The following is a 17,521-nucleotide window of genomic DNA, read 5'->3' on the forward strand; positions in this document are numbered from 1 at the left end:
CTCCGGGGGGAGAGCTGCAGGTGCAGGGATGCTGTTGGTGTGTACTGGAATGGTAAGTGCATGGGGGATATGGACAGGGAACTGACGGCATCTACTCCGGTCCTCCCTTTGCACTACTCAGATCCCCTCATGGCCCAGTTAACCTGACTGCATCCTGACTGTTTCTTTCAAATGTGACTGATCCTAATAAAATAAGAAAGACAACTGAGGGGCTAGTGAGACCAAGATTTTGCTGCTGTGGTTGATTCTGGGGTTGTAATTGGTAATCATCATGTTGCTCTTTTACCACCAACCGGTTCTATGTTCTCCTCGCACTCAGCCAGCATTTCTGCTACATTTTGCTTGCCTGGCGGGATGGACCAAGCCATTATCCCTGAGAGGCTGAGCCCCTGGCTACTGTGACTTTGTCAGGCCATTGGTTGAGAGACTTGCCCATTCATGCCTATCCCTGGGCACAGAAGCACCAAGCAGCACCCCCAGTGGATCTCCTGAATTCCAGACCTGTTCCTTTCTGCCCCCATGATGTAGCAAAAATCCTAACTGCTCATGGAATCAGGTCAATTTTCCCTCCTAGTTTAATAATTTCTTTATTTGTCTGCTGGTATGCTGGCATGAGGACCCCAAAATGATCAGGGAATAGCCCTCACTTTAGGATTAGAGGAAGCCTTACTGTGTCTCCTGCTTCAGGTATTTACCCCACCCTGGAATCAGGTTCGTCAGATCCTAAAGGTGCAGGGACAAGAGACATGAATTCCTCTGGTGGGTCACTGGGAATGGTGCTGAGAAGGGCTACTTCTTCTGCCAGCCGTTGGTCTTCAGACTCGTGTATTTAAGTCACTGGGGATACAACACTATGAAGTAGTCATTAGTTCAAACAGTATGTTGCATCTTGACTAGTGTCCCAACCCCGTGGGTGTTATTACCAAGCTGGTGCTTAGCTGAACCTTCATGAGGCCAACCCAAAACTCTATGAGATTGGTGGCTTCTGAGAGATGGATGTATGACAGGACTACCAGGCCCTGTGGTTGTGTGCTGACTGCCACACCTCTATCACTGCAAGGTGCATCTTTTGGCCCACAGTGATACTGCAAGATCCCATATATTAAACCAGTACTCTATGAGCCCTTGGACACTAGTTCTATTCAAGACACTGTGGGTCCAAAAGGCAAAGGCTTTCCTAGCATATGCGTCAATGCAGTAAGAACAAAACACGTCTTCCAGGGTGAGGAATTCTGACATCATCAACTTGCCACAAAGTGGCTGCGTGGTTTCCTTGAGGGATGGTGTCAAACTGAGGGCTCAGCATTGGTAATGAGGGACCATATGAATCTCTGGAAATAGCTGGACCATCCTCAGTAAGAAGTAGCCCATGCTGTCTGGCTCAGGGCCTCCTTACCTGTTATCAAAGCTTCATTCACTGGGATGGTTAAGGGCAGCAGTGGGCTGACGTCCTCAGGATCCTGTCTACTTGGTTGTTCAATGCCTGCTCTGTGGGGATGCTCTCCGGTGGGTGCTGAGAATGATCCACACCATTTTTCCTTGTTTTGCAGTCTTGCTCTTTCCAGGCTCTTGACCATAACCAGTTATGCCATTCTCTACTGCTTGCGGGTATGTGACTGTCATAACCTTAGGGCCCTTCTCCCACCTCATCAGGTTAGGGCTCAGTTCAAGTGTTCAAGGCCCTCTCCAATGGGAAGATTTCCCTTCACTGCTGACTTTCAGGGCTACCCTTGCATCAGGCTACTGGGACACAGTGGTACATTTTTAGGTTCAACCAGAATATGGAGTTGACTTATCTGTGAAGTAGGCCCAAGGTTTTCCTTCTCCATCAACTGGTAACAGAGAACTCCCTACAACCATGAGCTGAAGGAAACACATTGGTGCAACATAAGTAGGTGACATGAGATCTGGGTCATCTGTTCGTGTCCTTTAAACCTGCTAGGGATTGATCTTGAATGTGCTGTTTTCATTAACTGGTGGAATTCTGCAGTGTCCACACAACTTATGACTTGGCAAGTCTAAACATACCCAGACCACGATGGATAGCTCTGGTCTCATTGTTCCTTGATATCCCATGGTCAAGCGATTAGTTCCTACTAGAGCCCAATAGCGTGCCTAAACCTGCCTTTTGAATGGTGAGGTTTTTTGTTTTGTTTTGTTTTACTGTAGATAGTTCAGTCTTGCTCTAGAATCCTAGGGGTTTGTTCTGTAACTCCCCTGCTTAATCTCACCAAGACTCCACGAAACATTGTCATAGCAATAACCCCAGATATTGCTAGCATCCTGGAATCTGTGAGGTCTTAAGGTACCAAATATGAAGCCTCTGTCTTAAAGATGGGATGTTCAAGATTTAATGATTTCTTCTTTATCTTGGAAGAAATATCTCAATATGCCCCATACCACTGGATCTTTAAAAACTTTTCTGATGTGGCAGGCCTCTGAGTCTTTGTGGGGCTTATCTCCAACCCCTGATGCACATATCTTACCAGGACTTCTGAGTACTTGCCACTTCCTGCTCATTTGAATTATTATGATGCTCATTTGAATTATTATCAGTATAACAGACTGGTCTGATGTTCTGTGGAATGTTCAGAAAAAGATGGTTCCTTTGAACTGTATGGTGACAGAGAGCAGAAGAGTTAAATAGATCTGGGCAAAACCATTCATATGGACAGCTATGTATGCCAAGTGAATGCAAACTTGTTCTGATCTTCCTCAAGAGGGACTGAAAAAAATGTATTCATCAGATTGTAAACCACATACTAAGTGCTGTAGGCTGTGCAGATCTGTGCTACTGAAGATGTCTGGCATAAAGACTTGCAATTGAGGTAACTGCTGGGTTAAGTTTGTAGTAGTCCATTGTTATCTGCCAGGAGTCATCTAATTTTGCTGATGGCTTATATGGGGATCTGATGGGGACCATGACCCTGCATCCTTTAAGTCTTTGAAGGTGATACCATACTAGTCTTTTTCATTCCATCTAAGGTGTAATATTGTTTGACTCTCTTGGCCCAGTGAGCATATGTTTGTGTGTGTGTGTGCATTTTAGTGTGTGAGTATAGGTGTGGGTGTGAGTATGGGAATGCCTTAGTCTGTTTTGTGCAGCTGTAACAAAATAGCACAGACGGGATAATTTCTAAAGAACAAAAATTTATCCTCTCACGGTTCTGGAGTCTGGGAAGTCCAAGATTAAGGTACTGGCAGCTGATGAGGATTTTCTTGCTGCATCCTTACATGGCAGAAGGTGGAAGGGCAAAAAGGGACAAATGCTGTGTCCCCACATGGTAAAAGATCAGAAGAGAAAAATCTACTCCTGCAAGCCCTTTTAAGATGCATTAATCCATTCATAAGGGTGGAGCTCTCATGACCTAAATACATCCCAAAAGATCACACCTCCAGGCCGGGCGTGGTAACTCATGCCTGTAATCACAGCACTTTGCAAGGCTGAGGTCGGGAGTTCGAGGCCAGCTTGACCAACATGGAAGACCCTAAAAATACTGTCTCTACTAAAAATACAAAATTAGCCAGGCGTGGTGGCACATGCTTGTAATCCCAGCTACTCGGGAGGCTGAGGCAGGAGACTCACTTGAACCCGGGAGTCAGAGGTTGAGGTGAGCTGAGATCACGCCAGTGCACTCCAGCCTGGGCGACAAGAACAAAACTCTGTCTCAAAAAAAAAGAATAAAAAACCACACTTCCAATTTCAACATGCAATTTGGAGGGGACAAAAACATTCAAACTATAGCAGTGGCAAGAATGTGTGCATGTGTGTGGGTGTGGGTGTGTGTGGGTGTGAGTGTATTTGAGTGTGTGTAAGAGTATGTGTGTGTGAGTGTGTGGGTGTGTGTTGATGGTAGGAGAGGTGGGGAGGCTTCCACTTGGCCTTTTCTACTCCAACAAATACTACACAGGACAGGAAGCCAGTATGAGAGGTCTGCCAACTTCTAGGTGCATTCATCCAGATTATGCATAAAAGGACCTGAGAAACGACCACAGAGTGAGGCTGTAAACCCATTGGACCCTCTATGAAGTGATCTTCTACTGGGAGTCCATTGATTAAATAACATTTCTATGCTTTCCACTCAAATAGGATGGTGTTTTTCATCCCTTGGTATCAGTTTCAATCTGTGCAGATCCTGTATCCAGCAGTCTCTGACATTTCTGGGTATTATCCTTTTCCCAGCATACAGTTACTCTGATAAATGGCCAAAAGTCCATTAGGGTAGGAATGAGAGTATTGGTACTGTACATACTTTCTGTGGCATTTTCAGAATCCTTTATCAAAGGGGCACCGATCTCTTCTTTCACCGATGGGCTGTGAGTCCAAGAACTATCTCCGATCTGGAAACTGGATGAGGGATTATAATGTTCTATTCTAGCCATGACATCAGCCTTCTGCTCACCCCCTCTTGATCATTTTAGGTTATATAAGCCAAGCAATACCTTTGTTGGCAAAGAACGTCTATCTCACCTCTGGAAACATCGAGGATTATTAGTCACTGCAATAAGCCTCCCCCTACCTGACCTCCTCCTGGTTATGATTCCAGCCTTGCTGCCCATCACGTAATTGCATTCACTTTGCCTCTGACGTGGTCCTGGCTATTCTAGAATTCCAGCCCCATTGACATTTGGGAGCCATGGCAGCATCTCCCACTGTTTCCCCTGGCCTCAGACAATAGCCACCACTGAACTACTGATCATAGTGCCTCATATCTTTATTGCTTTATTGAAGGCAATGTCCTCCAGGCCTCCCTGGAGAACATAGTTAGTTAGCGTGTTCCCTGGTATAACATAGTAAATTCAGTTCAACAAGGTGCCTTTCTGAGCCTTTTGTTCCCTTCCTCAATACCCTGCCAAGGCAGTTCTGGCATTTCCACCTCATATACCATAGGCTGTTATTGTTTCCAAGCTTCAAGGAGCCAACAGTGCATTAGGACTGGCTCTGAATGTCTTTGCCAGGGCATTCAATCTTGAGTCATAGGAAAGTGTTCTCTTGTCAATGAATTGTTCACAACCTAACCTTGTATTCCACCTGTGCAGTCCAGCACACTCACGATTAATTCCCAGGCATATCTCCAACTTCCTGCTGGATTTGCAGCAGCTTCTTTTTTCCCGGAATAATCTCTTTCCTTCCACAAGAAGTGACGTATTTCTCTAGTTGAGTCATGCTGAGACTTGTTCTTAGATATTGGTTTAGAAACAACAAGGGGAAGTGCAGGCAGCCCTGGAAGACAGTAATCATGATTTTGTGAGTCATTGGCTTTTAGTGAGGCCTCTTCATGGATCCAGGCCAATAAACAGTCTCTCCTCTGCATGGGGGAGGTGGTATTTCTGCTGGCCCAAGGGATTAGGGGAATCTGGGACTTCAAGGTTCTCAAGTGCATCAATCTAAATGTCTTTATCACAGGTCTCAGGGTTCCATTCATTTCTAATGGGGGCCATCCCATTAGCATTGAAGGCTTTGAATGCAGCTTCCTTTGCATCTCTGCCACCCTGTTAGTCATACATTGAGCCCGATTTCTGTTCAGTCTGCCTCTCAGCTAGAGGAGACAAGGTTCTCTTTAACATGCTCCTGGAGACCTTCTGAATTTCAAGTTGATAGCTCAGTTGAACTGAACCTATCTTATTTTCCCTTCAAAACTTTGGGGGCAGTTAACAACACTTAACTAACTTCACAATTGTCATAACTAAAATTATTCCCATTGTTTTCAAGTCTAGGCCACTACTTCTCAGACTGTTTGTTGTAAAGGAATAGTTTCAGCAATACTTTGTGGACTGATGAATTTCTTAAAAAAAAAAATAAAAAAAATAAAAAAGACATATGGTTAGGCACAATGACTCATGCCTGTAATGCCAGCATCTTTGAAGGCCAAGGCAGGAGGATCACTTGAGGCCAGGAGTCCGAGGCCAACCTGGGCAACGTAGTGAGACTTTGTCTCTATAAAAAGCTAAAAAATTACCCAGGCTATATGATGTGTTCCTGTAGTCCTAGCTATTCAGAAAGGTGAGATGAGAGAATCAATTGAGCCCAGGAGTTGGAGGTTACAGTGAGCTATGATGGTGCCACTGTACTCCAGCCTGGGTGACAGAGTGAGACCTTGTCTCTAAAAAAAATTGAAAGCCCATGGACCACACTTTGAGTAACACTGTGCTAGACCTATTTTATAAGCCAGTGCACTTTCTTTCACTTCGACTCCATCTCAATGCATTTCACCACAGGTGAGCATGTTAGTAACTGTGATGCCATGGTGTGACACGGTTGTCTCCACCCCATCCCATTTATCACCAGCAATGGGGTCCTCATTAGCATCTGGCTGGCATGTGATCCTATTCTAGCACCTTATGCTGAAGGTCTGCTTCCTACTCTTATTCTGGCACCAAATATCTTAGATTGGGTTCTCCCAGAAGCATTTTCTGAGCCAAGTAGATGAATGCATGTGGTTTATTTAGGAGGTGATCCTTGGAAACACAGTAGGGAGTGGGGAAGTGAGACAAGGAAGGAAGAAAGCTGAAAAGGATGTATTATTGTATAAATTCCTACTGTGAGAATCTGGGCTTACTTCTACTGGGAAACTGGAAATAGATTAGAACATTCCATAGACTTATTTTACTCAAGGATTATTGACTGATGGCTGCTGCAAGAACATTGACTCTCAGCATCTCCTGTAGATTTGCAGACTGAAAGAAATCTCTCAGGCAGGGAAGTATATGTGCTTGCAGCAGAATACCACCGGCCTGTACCAACATAGTGATATGGACAGGTCATTGACAACATCTGCTCTGGAGAAGTACCAGAGGTCCATTCAAAGAAGCAGAGGCAAGAGGTCAATCCTAGGCGCATGCCAGGGCAAGGTGGAAACTGGAAATGAAAGCCAGCCCATGTCAGTCACTGAGAAACTGAATGAAGGGCACAGGAAAGAGCAGAGTGTGATTTTAAAAAAATGTGGTGCAGTCCAGGTTTGTTTGTGACCAGATATTTTTGCAACTGGAGAGTAGATTCTTACTACTCAGGGTGGAAGAAGACCATGTGAGGTGTTACAGACTGGGACTTGGCAGGGCTACCTGCCTCCTAAAGAGTGAGATGGAACAGAGCTCTACAGGCCTTTTGTGAGTTAACCTAATCACGTGTTTTTTTGTTTGTTTGTTTTTGTTTTGTTTTTTTTTTTTTTTAGGAGATGGGGTCTCGCTATGTTGCCCAGGTAGGAAACAAACTCCTGAGCTCAAATGATCCTACTGCCTTGGCTTCCCAAGTAGCTGCAGCAGCAGGCCTGATCTACTATGCCTGGCAACCAAGTAACTTTTGACTTGTCTGAGAACCCCACCATCCTGCAGAGGTGCCTCCAAGAAATGGGGTGGGCTGAGGGCCTAGTGTGTGTAGCCCCCACTTTGGCTTCAAGCACAGTGTCTTTAGTGGTGGTTGTCTTCTGATCAGATTTTGTTTGAAATGATGTTTCTGCTTCTAAAAGACTGCTTGAAAACCACTGATCTAATCTGTGGATTTCTGATTTATCTACTTTTGGGTGAATCCATTTGGCATGTTAGAGGGTCAGGGCTTGGGGCAGCCGATACCCTGTGTGGGAGGCCCTGGCACATGGAAATTGTGCCCCCGTCTCCCTGAGAGTAATTGTGTCTTCAGATGCCATCTGAAGGGTTTGTAAGAAAAAATAAATAAAAAGAAAGTGGTGGTGTCACCTCAAACTTCTGTTTCTTCTGTTCTCTCTCTGTAAACTCTGAGTGGGCAGGAACATTCTCTAGTGGTTGGCATGCATCTCCTTCAATAAGACCTAGTTACCTTGGAAAGTAACCTTGCAGGAGGTACACAGGAAGTCCTGGGAAAAGGTGCCGATCAGTTTCCAAGTCCAGGGGATTTCAGGGGGTCCCTTATCTGCCTTCTCTCTAAACCCTAGCCTTCCCCACCTTCTCCTTTCACAAGAAGGTTGTATTTGGGCCTGGCAGACACAGACACATGCTTCTTCCTCATGGCCTCTGCACGCCTAGCACCTTGGACAGGGACAGGCGAGGCCATTTCCAAGACTATTTCTCTCAGGGGAACAATTTACTCTTTGCTCTGTGCTTGTCAGCAGAGCTCTTAAATTCCGAGGACAGTTGGATGAAATTGGATGTAGCCAATTTGCATCTTCAAATCGGTTTTGTACACACGGGTGCGTGCACTCATGTCTCTGGGGACGAGAGGGGAATGGTGTTTGACAGCTCATAGGCCATGAGATGACAGTTGTCTCTGCTTTGTCTTTGAGCCTGGGCCTATGTATCCTTGTCCCTCAGTTTCCTTTTAGGAGAATGGGGGCAGAGGGCTGAGTGATCTCTGAGGTCTCTTTTAGCTTTAGTGTTCTATGGTTTTCTGGCTATGAGGAAAGAAGATGATAAGAAAACCAATAGTCCATGTTCCACTATGTAGTTGAACTGCAGCCCAAGTAGGGAGAGTCAAACTGTTCTTTGCACAGTCTTGATTTCAGACCCAGGCTCAGCATTTGGACGTCATCATAGTAAGCAGGCCTGGAAGTGTGGAGGGTGAAGGGGTGGATGCTGTGTGCTCAAGATGATCTCCTGCAGCCTCTGTGTAGCTGGGATTGGCCATGGGCAATGCAGGAGGTCATTGGATCTCTCAGAACCTCAGTTGCTTCACCTGCAAGAAGCTGAAAAGAATTCCTCCTAGTCTGGTTGAGAAGAATAACGAGGAAGGACCTGAGATGTCATAGGCACTCATCAGTGTTAACTTCCTGATCCTTTCCCTTCCACTTGGGTCCTGATCTGGAGGGGTACATTTGAGTATGAGCCCTCCATGGGGAGAGTATTCTCACTTCTTCATCTTTATCTCCTACAGCTCCCAAAGCTCAAGGACTCTTTTTCCCCTGCAGTTGTCCTCTCTCTCTCCTGCATCATTAATTTTTACCTCTCTACTCTCTATTGGAGTGTTCGCATCAGAATACAAACATGCCATAATATCTTCAATCTTAAAAAAAAAATCTCTCTTGACCCCCACGTCCCTCTTCAATTACTGTTCAATTTCTCTGCTTGCTTTGACAGCAAAACTTGTCGATACTTTCTGTATCCACTTTCTCACCTCTAATTCTCCCGTGAGCCCATTCCCATCAAGCTTTCATTCCTACCACCTCACCGAAATAGCTCCTAGCGAGGTTGCCCATTACTAATTTGAGTGGTTAACTCAGAGTCCTCCTGTTGACCTGCTGGCCTCATTTGTCACAACGAATCACTGTTTTTTTTTTTTTAAATACTTTCTTCCCTTGGCTCACTGTTGTTCTTTAACATTCGTCTTCTCTGGTTTTCCCTTATTTTCCTTACTTTTTAGTGCTGGAGTTCCCCAGGATGCTCAGTTCTAATAGTTCTTCTCTAGGTTCCTCCCCAAATTTATATCTCCAGTCCCAACTCTGACTTCCCTCCCCTGATTACAGACTGATATATCCAGTTTGCCCCGTGTTGCTGCTTGGTTGTCTAGCAAGCACCTTGAACTCACCATAGACAAATCTGAGTGCATCTTAGAAACTGACAACTCAGACTTCCTCATCTTTGTCATGGGAAAATTATTTTTTTCCAGATGTCCAGACCAAAAAAAAATCTAAGAATAATTTTTGATTTCTGTCTTCCTCTCCCTCTCTAAGTGCAACCTGCCCCCCGCCACCAAAAAAAAAAAAAAAAAAAAAAAAAAAAAAAAAAAAAAGAGGCAGCTCTACCTTCGAAATAATCCTGCCTCCTACTCCTTCTCCTGACCTCCACCATAGTCATCTTGGAGCACGTCACCATGATCTCTTGCCTAACAGTTACAACAGTCCACTAACTTGTTTCCTTGCTTCCATCCTTCCTTTTTATAGTTTGCAATGATAGTCATGGTTTAGACATTAATTTTAAAACATAAATGGGATCATGTCGCAACTGTGCAAAACAATCCAAGCCATCCCCATCTCTCTCAGGATAAGTTCCTTTTTGTGGAAAAATGACAACTAATACAACATAAATGGATAGTATATTGAAGACAATATTGGATATAATATTGTAATGTAAATTATGTATTCCTAATGTTTATTAGTTGGGAACCTCTATGCCAGGGATAAAAATTAGTGGCCTTTGGGTCCAAATTCAAACTGAAAATATGTTTTGGTTGGCTTAAATATTGTAGTTGCCATATCGTTTTGCCTGCTGTTTTGACTTGAATATATTTAGTCAGAGCATTTAGCCACACACTCTGCTATAGTCTCTTATTTTATACCAGTATTATGTTACTGGCTATCCCATAGGCATTTGAAATTTTATTTCATATATATTTCTATTTATTTTCCTCTGCAAGCAAATAGTGCACTTTCTTTTTTTTCAATATTATTATTATTATTATTTTTTTAACTTTAAGTTTGGGATACATGTGCTGAACATGCGGGTTTGTTACATAGGTATATGTGAGCCATGGTGGTTTGCTGCACCTATCAACCCATCATCTAGGTTTTAAGCCCCACGTGCATTAGCTATTTGTCCTAATACTCTCCCTCCCCTTGCCCCCCACCCCCCGACAGGCCCCAGTATGTGATGTTCCCCTTCCTGTGTCCATGTGTTCTCATTTTTCAATTCCCACTTATGCGTGAGAACATGCAGTGTTTGGTTTTCTGTTCCTGTGTTAGTTTGCTGAAGATGATGGTTTCTAGCTTCATCTATGTCCCTGCAAAGGACATGAACTCATTCTTTTTTATGGCTGCATAGCATTCCACGTTTTCTTTATCCAGTCTATCCCTGTGGTAACTTTTCTGACACCTCCTGCTTAAAACCCAAAAGGTCAGAAGGATTGTGAGACCCTGTTTTCACGGTGTATATTCATACTGATAATCAAGATCGAGTGAGCTTTTGCCCTTTCGCTCCACAGGAGGTTTCTGTCCTCCCTGAGCTTGCCTTAGGACACCTGCGTTACTGTTTGACAGTGTACTGTCCTAGTCAAACTCCCCACCTGGCACTGTCCCTGGAGCGGGTCGCACCTGGGTGGCATGTAGCCAGGCATTTGGTGTCAGATGCAAGAGCCCCTTGGGACTTGCCCCCACCCCCACCTCACCAGGTCAGTGAAAAAAACAGTAAGTTCTACATGATCTGGGCCTTCTCTACCTCTCTGACCTCCTTTGTCCTTTGTTCACTCTCTTGCAGCCACATCATACTCTAACGTGCCCAGCACGCTCCCAGTCTAGGGCCTTTGCATCTGCTCTTCCCACTACCTGAAATGTTCTTCTCCAAAGCTGGTCACATCGTTCACTCCTTCACTTCATTTGGGTCTACACAAATGGTACCTTCCCAGAGAGCTTTCCACGAACCTTCTATCAAAAGCACCACCTTTGTCATTCTCTATTCCCCAATTATTCTTTTTGTTTTTTAAATTTGAGAGCTTTGTTGAGGTATAATTGACACACAGTAAACTACACGTATCTGATAAGTTTTGACATATGTATGCATCAGCAAAACCATCTCCACAATCAAGATAATGAACCTATCTATCACTCGCAAGTGTTGACTTGTGCTGCTCTGTAATTCTCCCTCCTGCCTCTCTCCCATACACAAGCAATTACGGATCTGTTTTCTGTCACTACAGATTAGTTTGCATTTTCTAGAATTTAGTACAAGTAGAATCAAACAGTGTATATTCCTTTTTGCCTGGTTTATTTCACTCAGCACAATTATTTAGAGACTTTTCCATGTTGTAGCAGGTATCGGTAGTTCATTCCTTTTTATTGCTGAGTAGTATTCTATTGTACATGTCTATTCACCTACTGCTGTATGGGACATTTCTAGTTTTTGCTGTTACAAATAAAGATGCTGTGAACATTCATGTGTAAGGCATTGGATGAACATATGTTTTCCTTTCTCTTGGGTACATGCCTAGGAGAAGAATGACTGGGTCATATGGTAGATGTATATTTAATTTTTAGGAAACTGTCAAACTCTTTTCCAACATAGCTTTTTACATTTTACAGATCAACTAGCAGTGAAAGCGAGTTGCAGTTCCTCCGTGTCCTCGCCAACACTTTCAGCAACTTTAAAAGGTATGTAGTGATATCTTATGGTGGTTTTAACTTGTATTTTTCTAATTACTAATTATTTTAGTAATCTTTTTCATGTGCTTATCATTTTGGCATCTTTTTAATGTGCTTGTTTGCCATCCACATACTTCATCTGGTGAAGTGTTGGTTCAGAAGTTTTGTTCGTGGACAGTCATGTACCACCTAATGATGGGGATACATTCTGAGAAATGTATTCTTAGGTAATTTTGTCATTGTGAATACATCATAGTATGTACTTACATAAACTTAAGTGGTACAGGTTGAGCATCCCTAATCTAAAAATTTGAAATCTGAAATGCTACAAGATCTGAAACTTTTTTGGAGTGCTGACATTATGTCATAAGTAGAAAATTCCTCGCCCGACGTCATGTGACAGGTTGCAGCCAAAACTTTGTTTTATGCACATTATTATACAATATGTATAAGATTACCTTCAGGATAGTCATGTAAGGTATATATGAAATATAAATGAATTTTGTGTTTAGACTTGGTCCCATTCCCAGGATATCTCATTATGTACATGCAAATATTCTAAAATCTAAAGAAGTCTGAAATCTGAAACACTTCTGGTTCCAAGCATTTCAGATAAAGGATATTCAACCTGTGTAGCTTCCCACACACCTAAGCTAGATGGCATAACTGATTGCTCCTCGGCTACAAGCCTGTACAGTATGTTATTGTACTGAATACTGTAGGCAACTGTGACATAGTGGCAAGTGTTTATATATCTAAAAGTAGAAGAGGTACAGTAAAAATATGAAATTATAATCTTGTGAGACAACCATCATATATGTGATTTGTCATTGACCAAAACATTGTTATATGGTGCATGACTATTAGTTTTCTGGTGCTTTATAACAAGCTATCACAAACGTAGTGGCTTAAAACAACATACATTTGTTATCTCACAGTTTTTGTGCATTGGGAGTCTGGGCACAGTTTAGCCGAGTCCTATGCTCAGGGTCTTACCAGGTTGCAATGAGGATGTCAGCCAGGCTGATTTCTCATCCGGTGGCTAGGCTAGGGAGAAATCCACCTCCAAGCATATCAGTTTGTTGGCAGGATTCATTATCTTGCAGCAGTGTGACTGAGGGCCCCGGCTTCCTACTAGCTGTCTTTTAGCTACTAGAGGTTGTCTGCCATACCTTGCCATGTGGCCCCCTCCATAGGCAGTTTAAAATATGGCTTTTTGCTTCTTCAAGGCCAGCAGGCAAATCTCTTTGCAGTCTGCTAAGATAGAGTCTTATGTAACATAAGGTAATCGTGGAGTGATAGCCCACCATCTTTGCCATATTCTGTTGGTTAAAAGCAAGTCGCAGAATCTATGTGTATTCAAAGGCAGATGATTAAACAAAGGCATGCCTTGTTGGAGGTCACCTTATGGTGTGTTCACCAATCCGTTATTTTACTGGGTTATCTATTTTCTTCTTTTTGAATCTTGAGAGTTCTCTATATACTCTGGATACACATTCTTTATCAGACGTACACTTTTCCTCCCAGTCTGTGGCATGTCTTCTCATGCTCTCAACAGTGTCTTTCAAAGATCAGAAGTTTTAAATTTTGAAGTCTGCTATATCAATTTCTTCCTTTATAGGTACTGCTTTTGCTGTTAGACCTAAGAAATCTTTGCCTAACCCAGGGACAAAAGCTTTTCCTTATATAGTATTTTCTTCTAGAAGTTTTATAATTTCAGGCTTTATATTTAGGTTTATGATCCATTTTTAATTAACTAGAATCATTTTTGACTTCTCTCTTCCTCTCCCTCTCTACATGCAACCTGTCAAGAAAATGAAACAGGTTGTATATGATGCTAAGATATGGATTGGAGTTTACTTTTTTTGCCTATAGACATCTAATTGTTGGAATACTGGTCTATAGTTTTATTGAAATATCTTTATCTGGTTTTGGTATCAGGGTAACACTGACCTCAGAGAATGAATTGTGAATTATTTCTCTTCTTTAATTTTCTGGGAGTTTGTATAGAATTGTTATTATTTATTCCCTAACATTTTGATAGAATATACCAGCAAAATCATCTGCATCTGGAATTCTCTTTGTGGGAAGAAATTTATTTAATAGATATAAAGTTACTTAAGTTATCCATTTTTTCTTCATTGAGCTTTGGTGGTTTTTATCTTTCAAAGAACATGTCCATTTCATTTAAGTTGCCTGTTTATTGGCACAAAGTTTTTTCGTAAGATTCTCTGGGTAACCTTTTAATATCTGCAGAATCTGTAGTGATGTGACCTCTCTAATTCCTGATATTGGTACTTCATATTTTCGCTCCTTTTTCTTGGTTAGTTTGGCTAGAAATTAATCAATTTTATTGATCTCAAAAGACCATCTTTTGATTTTATTAATATTTATGTTGCTTTTCTGTTTTCTAGTTCATTGATTTTCGCTGTGATCTTTATTATTTCCTTTCTTCTACTTATTTTGGGTGAACTTTTCTATAAATATCAATTAGGTACAGTTGGTGGTTACTGTTGTTGAAATAGTCTCTGTCCTTACTGATTTCCTGTCTGTTTGTTCTACCAGTTATTGAGAAGTAGGCATTGAAATTCTTTACTAAAATTGTGGGTTTGTCTATTTCTGCTTACAGTTTTGTCAGTTTGTGCTTCATGTAGTTTAAAACTTTATTATTAGGTGCATCACCCTTTTGGCATTGCTATGGCTTTGTGATGAATTGGCCCTTTTATCATTATGAAATAACCTACTTTACCTTTGATAATATTCTTTGCTCTACAATCTACTTTGATAGTCATATAGGCACTGCAGTGTTTTTTGGTTAGTGTTAGCATAGTACTTCCTTTTCCATGCTTTTGCTTTTAATATAATTGTGCTTTTATATTTAAAGTTTCTTGTGAGCGGTGTACAGCTGAAAATCTCTGCTTTTTGTTCATTTATAAAGTGATTTTCTATAACTCTTTGTTTTGTTATTTTAGTGGTTGCTTTAGGATTTGTAATATACATATTTAATGTATCAGTCTACCTTTAAGTGATATTATAAGTACCTCATGAATAGCATAAAAACCTTATAATAATATACTTCTATTTCTCTTCTAATGTTCTTTGTGCTATTGTTGCTGCACAGTTTACTTTTAAATATGTTATAAATCCCATGCTACATTGTTATTATTTTTATATAATTATCTTTAAAAGATATTTAAATAATAAAAAACAATTTTACATATTTCCATACGTATTTGCCGTATCTAGGACTCTTCATTCTTTTCTGTAGGTGTCTAGTTCCATCTAGTATCATTTTTTTTTCTGCTTGTAGGACTTTCTTTAACATTTCTTGTACTCTGGATCTTCTGGTGATAGATTCTCTCAGCTTTTTCATGTCTCAAAAGTTATTATTTTGCCTTTGGTTTTAAAAGATATCTTTGCTTCTGCAGAATTCTAGGTTGACAAATTTTTCTTTCAGTAACTTAAAGTTGTTGCTTCACTGCTTTCTGGCTCGCACTGTTTGTGATGAGCTGTCTGCTCACATAGTATCCTGTTCTGCTGTACCCAGCAAGTGGGTTTCTTTTTGTGGCCGCTTTCAAGGTTTTTTCTCTATTGTTGGTTTTGTGCAGTTTGACTATTGAATTTGGAAAATTTCTAACCATTATTTTTTCAAATTTTTCTGTCTTTGCTTTTTTCCTCTCCTTCTTTGACTCCAATTACACATCCATGAGAGCACTTGGAGTTATCCCATAACTTAGTAATGCTGTGTTCATTTGTGAAGTTATTTTTCTCTCTGAGTTTCATTTAGAATAGATTTTATTGATATGTATTCAAAATTTGCTACCGTTTTCTTCTGAAATGTCTAATGGGATTTTAATTCCATACTGTGTAATTTTATCTCATACATTGTAGTTTCCATCTATAGAATTCCAATTATCTTTCTATCATTTATGTCTCTGTTTAGCTCTTTGAATTACAGTCGTAATAACCATTTAACGTTTTTGTCTGCTAGTTCTAATATCTGTGTCATTTTTTAGTTGATCTCAATTGATTGATTTTTTTTTCTCATTGTGGATTATATTTTCCTGTTTCTTTGTATGCCTGGTGATTTTTGATCGGTTGCCAGACATTGTGAATATTACTTTGTCAGGTGCTGGATATTTGTGTTTTCATATAAATATTCTTGAACTTAGTTTTGTGGTGGAATCCAATGACTTGGAAATAGTTTGACTTCTTTTGGGTCTTGGGCTTAAGATTTGTTAGATGGAACCAAAGCAATGCTCAGTCTAGGCTTTCTTCACTACTGAGGCAAGGCTCTGGGTTATAAAGTTTTACAGTGTGGCTGATGGGAATAGGCACTGTCCTTGGCCCTGTGTGAGCAGTGGTCACTGTTCCCTTTAATCCTTTCAGATCCTTCTTTCCCTGGTCTTGGACATTTTCCACACATACACATGCTGATCGGTACTCAGCTGACTACTCAGTAGGAGCCCTCTCCTGATCTCCAGAGTTATCTGTCCTTGCATTTCTCTCTGTTTCTACTCCATTTTGGCGAGTATCTGCCTTGGTTTCCCTGGACTCCAAGCTGTCTGTCTCTTCAACTAAAAATGTCTTCTGGGCTCCATCTGTTCCTCCTCCTTGTGCCTTGACCTAGAAATTCTCTCAAGTTGGGACGACTGTAGAGCTCACCTGTTTCTTGTCTCTCAGGAATCATTGTCCTTTGTTACCTAATGTTCAGTGTCTTCAAAACCATTGCATTTTGTATTTTGTAAATAGTTTGAATGTCTCAGAAAGAAGGGTCATGGTCCTTCTTACTCCATTCTGACTGGAAACCCTGGTTTCCTTTATTTTTCTTCATAATTGTTGTTTCCACTGATGTTATATATTTTTTTGTTTGGGTTTTAAAAATTCATATTAGAATGTAAGTTCCATGAGAGCAGGGATTTTTTTGGTTTACTGCTGAGTCCCTTTCACCTACAATAGAGTCCATTATATAATAGGTGCTCAATAAATATGTATTAATTAATGAAAAGATGATGAGTCAGTAAATGAATGCATCCCAACACCCAGCCACCCTGGCCTCTTCATGTGTTCTCTTTCTGCCAGATCTCTGCCTCTGCCCTTCTACTCATGCTGGTTCCTGCTTGATGAAACCTTCCTGTTTCCTCTCTGAAACGTTTTTCTATCTTTCAAGCCCCAGCTCCCATGTTTCTTCTCCCATAATTCCTTCTCTGATTGTTGTGGCTGACCCAGATCTCTTCTTCCTCCAAGTTCTTTCAGCACTTAGAGCCAGTACCATGTAAATTACAATGTCATCACTCCCCTTTTTGGGTGATGTGAGCTCTTTGAGGGCCTTCCCCTGTCTTCCCCTATTCCCCACTATATACCTAGCACAGGACTAGTCTCAAGAAACACATGTTGGTGATGGGCTGGAGTCTCTTCTCTTAGCAAAACTTGTGAGTGGTTAGATTCCCCTGTTCTTCCTCTATCTCCAATGTTTCCACAAT

At 41.4% G+C, this 17,521-nt stretch overlaps 1 long non-coding RNA gene across 1 annotated transcript in view; it reads left to right on the plus strand.

The window, feature by feature from the left end:
* The window catches only part of LOC105482103 (uncharacterized), a 149,658-nt gene that overhangs the window by 37,497 nt on the left and 94,640 nt on the right, over positions 1-17,521 (plus strand). Inside the window, exon 2 of the long non-coding RNA XR_987384.3 lies at positions 11,979-12,047. This is a non-coding gene — a long non-coding RNA (uncharacterized lncRNA). The remainder of the gene's footprint in view (positions 1-11,978; positions 12,048-17,521) is intronic.

This window comes from Macaca nemestrina, chromosome 8 (genome assembly GCF_043159975.1).
Source record: "Macaca nemestrina isolate mMacNem1 chromosome 8, mMacNem.hap1, whole genome shotgun sequence".
In the NCBI taxonomy this organism is placed as follows: domain Eukaryota; kingdom Metazoa; phylum Chordata; class Mammalia; order Primates; family Cercopithecidae; genus Macaca; species Macaca nemestrina.